This window comes from Arachis hypogaea, chromosome 17, assembly GCF_003086295.3.
Source record: "Arachis hypogaea cultivar Tifrunner chromosome 17, arahy.Tifrunner.gnm2.J5K5, whole genome shotgun sequence".
NCBI lineage: Eukaryota > Viridiplantae > Streptophyta > Magnoliopsida > Fabales > Fabaceae > Arachis > Arachis hypogaea.
In genome coordinates, this window is record NC_092052.1 from 65,909,694 (window position 1) to 65,916,675 (window position 6,982).

A 6,982-nucleotide genomic window follows, 5' to 3' on the forward strand; every position below is an offset into this window, starting at 1 on the left:
GAATTATGAGGATGAATCCATCATCCTTGGAAGACCCTTCCTAGTCACAGCAAGAGCTGTGATTGATGTGGACAGAGGAGAGTTGGTTCTCCAACTGAATGAGGACAACCTTGTGTTTGAAACTCAAGGATCTCCTTCTGTAACCATGGAGAGGAAGCATGAAAAGCTTCTCTCACTGCAGATTCAACCAAAGCCCCCACAGTCAAACTTTAAGTTTGGTGTTGGGAGGCCACAACCAAACTCTAAGTTTGGTGTTGAACCCCCACATTCAAACTCTAAGTTTGGTGTTGGGAGGTTCCAACCTTGCTCTGATTATTTGTGAGGCTCCATGAGAGCTCACTGTCAAGCTATTGACATTAAAGAAGCGCTTGTTGGGAGGCAACCCAATGTTATTTAATCATATCTATTTTATTTTCTTTTTTCATTTTATAAGGTTGATGATCATGTGAAGTCACAAAAACTACTAAAAAATCAAAAACAGAATGAAAAACATCATTGAAAATAGCACACCCTGAAGGAGAGCAGTCTGGCATTTAAACGCCAGAAACAAGCATCTGTTTGGCGTTTAACGCCAGAAACAGGCACCAAGCTGGCGTTTAACGCCAGAAACAAGCATCTGCCTGGCGTTAAACGCCAGAAGCAAGGCTACATTTGGGTGTTTAACGCCAGAAACAGGCAGCAGTCTGGCGTTAAACGCCAGGATTGCACAGCAAGGGCATTTTACATGCCTAATTGGGGCAGGGATGTTAAGTCTTTGACCCCACTTGATCTGTAGACCCCACAGGACCCCACAGGATCTGTGGACCCCACAGGATCCCCACGTTTTCTTCTCTCCTCTTTACACCTTTTCATAACTCTCTTCCCCAAATACCCTTCACCAATCACCTCAATCACTCTTTCCCATCACCTCTTCACCACTCACATCCATCCTCTCTTCCCCATAAACCCCACATACCTTCAAAATTCAAACTAATTTCCCTCCCAAACCCAACCCTAATGGCCGAAGCCTACACCCCCCCACTCCTATATAAACCCCTCACTCCTTCTTCATTTTCACACAACACAACCCTCTCTTCTTTTCCTTGGCCGAATACATCTTCTTCCCTCATCTCCATTTTCTTCTTCTTCTACTACTTTCTTTCTTATTTTGCTCGGGGACGAGCAAACATTTTAAGTTTGGTGTGGTAAAAGCATAGCTTTTTGTTTTTTCATAACCATTGATGGCACCTAAGGCCAGAGAAACCTCAAGAAAGAGGAAAGGGAAGGCAATTGTTTCCACCTCTGAGTTATGAGAGATGGAGAGATTCATCTCAAAGGTCCATCAAGACCACTTCTATGAAGTTATGGCCAAGAAGAAAGTGATATCTGAGGTTCCTTTTAAGCTCAAAAAGAATGAGTATCCAGAGATCCGACTTGAGATCCAAAGAAGAGGTTGGGAAGTTCTCACCAACCCCATTCAACAAGTCGGGATCTTAATGGTTCAAGAGTTCTATGCAAACGCATGGATCACTAGGAACCATGATCAAAGTGTGAACCTGAATCCAAAGCATTGGCTTACCATGGTTCCGGGGAAATACTTAGATTTCAGTCCGAAAAATGTAAGGCTGGCATTCAACTTGCCAATGATGGAAGAGAACGCACGCCCCTACACAAGAAGGGTCAACTTTGATCAAAGGTTGGACCAAGTCCTCATAGACATATGTGAGAAAGGAGTTCAATGGAAAATTGACTGAAGAGGCAAGCCGGTTCAATTAAGAAGGCATGACCTCAAACCAGTGGCTAGGGGATGGCTAGAGTTCATTCAACGCTCAATCATTCCTACTAGTAACCGGTCTGAAGTTACTATAGACCGGGCCATCATGATCCATAGTATCATGATTGGAGAGGAGGTGGAAGTTCATGAGATTATACCTCAAGAACTTTACAAGGTGGCTGACAAGTCCTCTACTTGGGCAAGGCTAGCCTTTCTTCACCTCATATGCCACCTCTGCAATTCGGCTGGAATTGACATAGAGGGAGACATCCTCATTGAAGAGGACAAGCCCATCACTAAGAAAAGGATGGAGCAAATAAGAGATCATGGACCTCAACATGAGCATGAGGAAATTCCTCACCATGAAATCCCTGAGATGCCTCAGGGGATGCACTTTCCTCCACAAAAATATTGGGAGTAAATCAACACCTCCCTAGGAGAATTAAGTTCCAATATGGGACAACTAAGGGTGGAGCACTAAGAGCATTCCATCATCCTCCATGAAATTAGAGAAGATCAAAGAGCCATGAGGGAGGAGCAACAAAGACAAGGAAGAGACATAGAGGATCTCAAAAGCACCATTGGTTCTTCAAGAAGAGGAAGACGCCACCCTCACTAAGGTGGACTCATTCCTTAATCTCCTTGTCTATTTATTTTCTGTTTTCGGTTTCCATGCTTCATGTTTAATTATGTTTGTGTCTTTACTAGATGATCATTAGTGTTTAAGTGTCTATGTCTTAAAGCTATGAATGTCCTATGACTCCATCACCTCTCTTAAATGAAAAATGTTTTAATTACAAAAGAACAAGAAGTACATGGTTTCTAATTCATCCTTGAAACTAGTTTAATTATTTTGATGTGGTGACAATACTTTTTGTTTTCTGAATGAATACTTGAACAGTGCATATGTCTTTTGAAGTTGATGTTTATGAATGTTAAATATGTTGGCTCTTGAAAGAATAATGAAAAGGAGAAATGTTATTTGATGATCTGAAAAATCATAAAAATGATTCTTGAAGCAAGAAAAAGCAGTGAATACAAAAGCTTGCAGAAAAAAAAGAGAGAAAAGAAAAAAAAAAGGTGAAAAAAATAGAAAAAGAAAAAGCAAGCAGAAAAAGCCAAAAGCTCTTTAAACCAAAAGGCAAGAGCAAAAAGCCAATAGCCCTTAAAACCAAAAGGAAAGGGTAAATAAAAAGGATCCAAGGCTTTGAGCATCAGTGGATAGGAGGGCCTAAAGGAATAAAATCCTGGCCTAAGCGGCTAAACCAAGCTGTCCCTAACCATGTGCTTGTCGCGTGAAGGTGTCAAGTGAAAACTTGAGACTGAGCGGTTAAAGTCAAGGTCCAAAGCAAAAAAAGAGTGTGCTTAAGAACCCTGGACACCTCTAATTGGGGGCTTTAGCAAAGCTGAGTCACAATCTGAAAAGGTTCACCCAATTATGTGTCTGTGGCATTTATGTATCCGGTGGTAATACTGGAAAACAAAGTGCTTAGGGCCACGGCCAAGACTCATAAAGTAGCTGTGTTCAAGAATCAACATACTGAACTAGGAGAATCAATAACACTATCTGAACTCTGAGTTCCTATAGATGCCAATCATTCTGAACTTCAATAGATAAAGTGAGATGCCAAAACTATTCAAGAGGCAAAAAGCTACAAGTCCCGCTCATCTGATTGAAGCTAAGTTTCATTGATATTTTGGAATTTATAGTATATTCTCTTCTTTTTATCCTATTTGATTTTCAGTTGCTTGGGGACAAGCAACGATTTAAGTTTGGTGTTGTGATGAGCGGATAATTTATACGCTTTTTGGCATTGTTTTTACATAGTTTTCAGTATGATTTAGTTAGTTTTTAGTATATTTTTATTAGTTTTTAAATAAAAATCACATTTCTGGACTTTACTATGAGTTTGTGTGTTTTTCTGTGATTTCAGGAATTTTCTGGCTGAAATTAAGGGACTTGAGCAAAAATGAGATTCAGAGGTTGAAGAAGGACTGCAGATGCTGCTGGATTCTGACCTCCCTGCGCTTAAAGTGGATTTTCTAGAGCTATAGAACTTCAAATGGCGCGCTCTAAATTGAGTTAGAAAGTAGACATCAAGGGCTTTCCAGCAATATATAATAGTTCATACTTTGCCCGAGTTTAGATGACGCAAACTGGCGTTCAACGCCAGTTCCATGCTGCATTCTGGAGTTAAACGCCAAAAACAGGTTGCAAAGTGGAGTTAAACGCCAGAAACAGGTTACAAACTGGCGTTCAACTCCAAGAGAAGCCTCTACACGTGTAAAGCTCAATGCTCAGCCCAAGCACACACCAAGTGGGTCCCGGAAGTGGATTTCTGCATCATTTACTCATTTCTGTAAACCCTAGTAACTAGTTTAGCATAAATAGGACTTTTTACTATTGTATTTACATCTTTGGATTATCTTTGGATTATCTTTTGATCCTTTGATCATGTTAAGGGGGCTGGCCTCTCGGCCATGCCTGGACCTTCATCACTTATGTATTTTCAACAGTAGAGTTTCTGCACACCATAGATTAAGGTGTGGACCTCTGTTGTTCCTCATGAATTAATACAAAGTACTATCGTTTTTCTATTTAATTCAAGCTTATTCTGATTCTAAGATATTCAATCGCACTTCAATATGAATGTGATGATCATGACAGTCATCATCATTCCCAACCTATGAACGCATGCCTGATGAGATATTTTGGAGGAAATATAATTCTCTCCCAAAACACCCAAAACTAACCGGCAAGTGTACCGGGTCGTATCAAGTAATAAAAACTCACGGGAGTGAGGTCGATCCCACAGGGATTGAAGGATTGAGCAATTTTAGTTTAGTGGTTGTTTTAGTCAAGCGAATCAAGATTTGGTTGATGGTTTTGTGACTTGCAGAATTTAATTGCATTGAAGTAAAGAGAACAAGAAATAAATTGCTGAAACTTAAAGAACAAGAAATTAAATGGCAGAAACTTAAAGTGCAAGAAATGTAAATTGCGGAATCTTAAAGTGCAAGGAATGTAAATTGCTTGAAATGTAAAGGGGATTGGGATGTGGATTTGCAGAAATTAAACAAGGAAAAATTAAATTGCATCAAACAGAAGAGGGAAAGGGAATTGGGATTGAACCGGATATGAAGCAGAGAAGTAAATGAATATAGAAAGCAGTAAACAGAGAAGTGAAATGGGAAATTCAGATCTCAGGACCCAGAGACTAGAAAACCAAGTCTAGATCTCAATGCCTTCCTAGATCCAACAAGGACAATTGCAAGGGAATTGTAAATTGCAAAGAAAAGAGATGAAGAACAATGAACCGGAAATGGAATTCAATTAACAGTAAAGAAACAGAGAGATCCAAGATTGAGATTGAAACAGAATTTCTTCAATTCTCCAATCCAAGATCCAAGACAAAATGAAATTGAAAGCAATGAAAACAAGAAATTAAAGTTTACTCAAGTTCAAAAGCTCTCCCAAAGCTATTATGAAAATTCTAAAAGGAAAGCTCTCTGAAGAACTTAAATTCTATCCTATTTATACACTTTCTTCAAATGATCTTCAAGCCTTGAGTTGGGCCTTTGCTCTTGGTGGAATTGGGTTGAAAGAGGCCTTGGTTGATTGCTCTTGAAGTTTGGAGAAGAACCAAAGTGAACCAATTGAACCGGGTTTGAGGTTAGCCAAAGTTGGACAAAAAGTTTGAGCCAAAGTTAGGGGCCTAACTTTGGCTCCAACTTTTCATAGCAGCAAAGCATATTCTGCTGGTATGGACGTTGGTGCCAATGTTAGGGGTCTAACTTTGACCCTAACGTTGGCAATGCCTTATATGCTAGTGGCGCCAACGTTAGCCTCCAAGTTAGGGGGCTAACGTTGGCGCAAACGTTGGCCCTTCCCCCTTTGTAATTCATGTGCCAACGTTAGCCTCCAAGTTAGGGGGCTAACGTTGGCGCAAACGTTGGCCCTTCCCCCTTTGTGATTCATGTGCCAACGTTAGCCTCCAAGTTAGGGGGCTAACGTTGGCGCAAACGTTGGTGCCCAGGGGAGAACTTCTCAAGTTCCAACGTTAGCCTCCAAGTTAGGGGGCTAACGTTGGGGCTAACTTTTGCCTCTTCCTTGAATATTTATGTGCCAACGTTAGCCTCCAAGTTAGGGGGCTAACGTTGGTGCAAACGTTGGATGGCCAGGGAGAAATTCATGTGCCAACGTTAGCCTCCAAGTTAGGGGGCTAATGTTGGGGCTAACTTCTTGCTTCCTGGTTCAATTTTCACTTATTCCATTGTCCTCTCTTCACTCCTAGCCATTCCTCTTTGCTTCAACCTTTCTCCAAGCTTTCTTCACCTATCATTAATCAACCAAACTCATCAAAGCTATGCTCAAAATCATGAGATATTCATTCTTTCATAATATGCAACAAATATAGCATAAAACCTCATGAAATGGCATAAATTCATATATGGTTGGTTCAATCAAGGGAAACATGAAAATCTACTCAATTAGCTTGCTTGTAGCTCAAGAAAGTGCATAATTCTAATGAAAACAAAAGAAAAAGACTAGCTAAAATAGGCTAGGATGACTTGTCATCACAACACCAAACTTAAAGCTTGCTTGTCCCCAAGCAAGAAATGAATTATGCTCAGAGATTCTTTCAATTAAGATGGATTGAGGAACACTTGTAAAGTACAGTGAGTGAAATGATCAAGTAACAGTGGGGTGAATTCTAAATCATATGTTCATGCAAGGGCTTCAGTGCTCACTAGTCCTTACATATTGGGAGTCGTAGGTCTTAGGATTTTCATCCAAATGGTATCATGGAGATCTCTTTATATGTAATCACCTTGAAGCAGCTTATAGTTTCTGTGCTCTGGCCTCGACTCTAAGTATCATGTCTCAAAGCGGCTCTTTAGATAAGCTTTCAATCAATACTCCTAAACCAGTTGGTTTTAAGGTATTAGGTGTTAAAGCACCCCTAAGGATTTACTTGCTCAAGCCTCTTTCCTTGACACACTTCAACCACAAGCATTTACTAGGATAATAACTCTTTGAGTTTTTGTTTCTTTCTTTCTTTTTCTGCCTAGTAATTGATGCTCAGAGCCTTGGGTCATGTCTTTTTTGTTTTTGCATTTTCTTTTCTTTCTTTTTGTTTTGTTTGCTGCTTCTTGGATCAATAGATTTTGAGAATCTCCACAATACTTCTTTGAACTTCATGTCCCGCCTATGAGCTCCCATGCAAG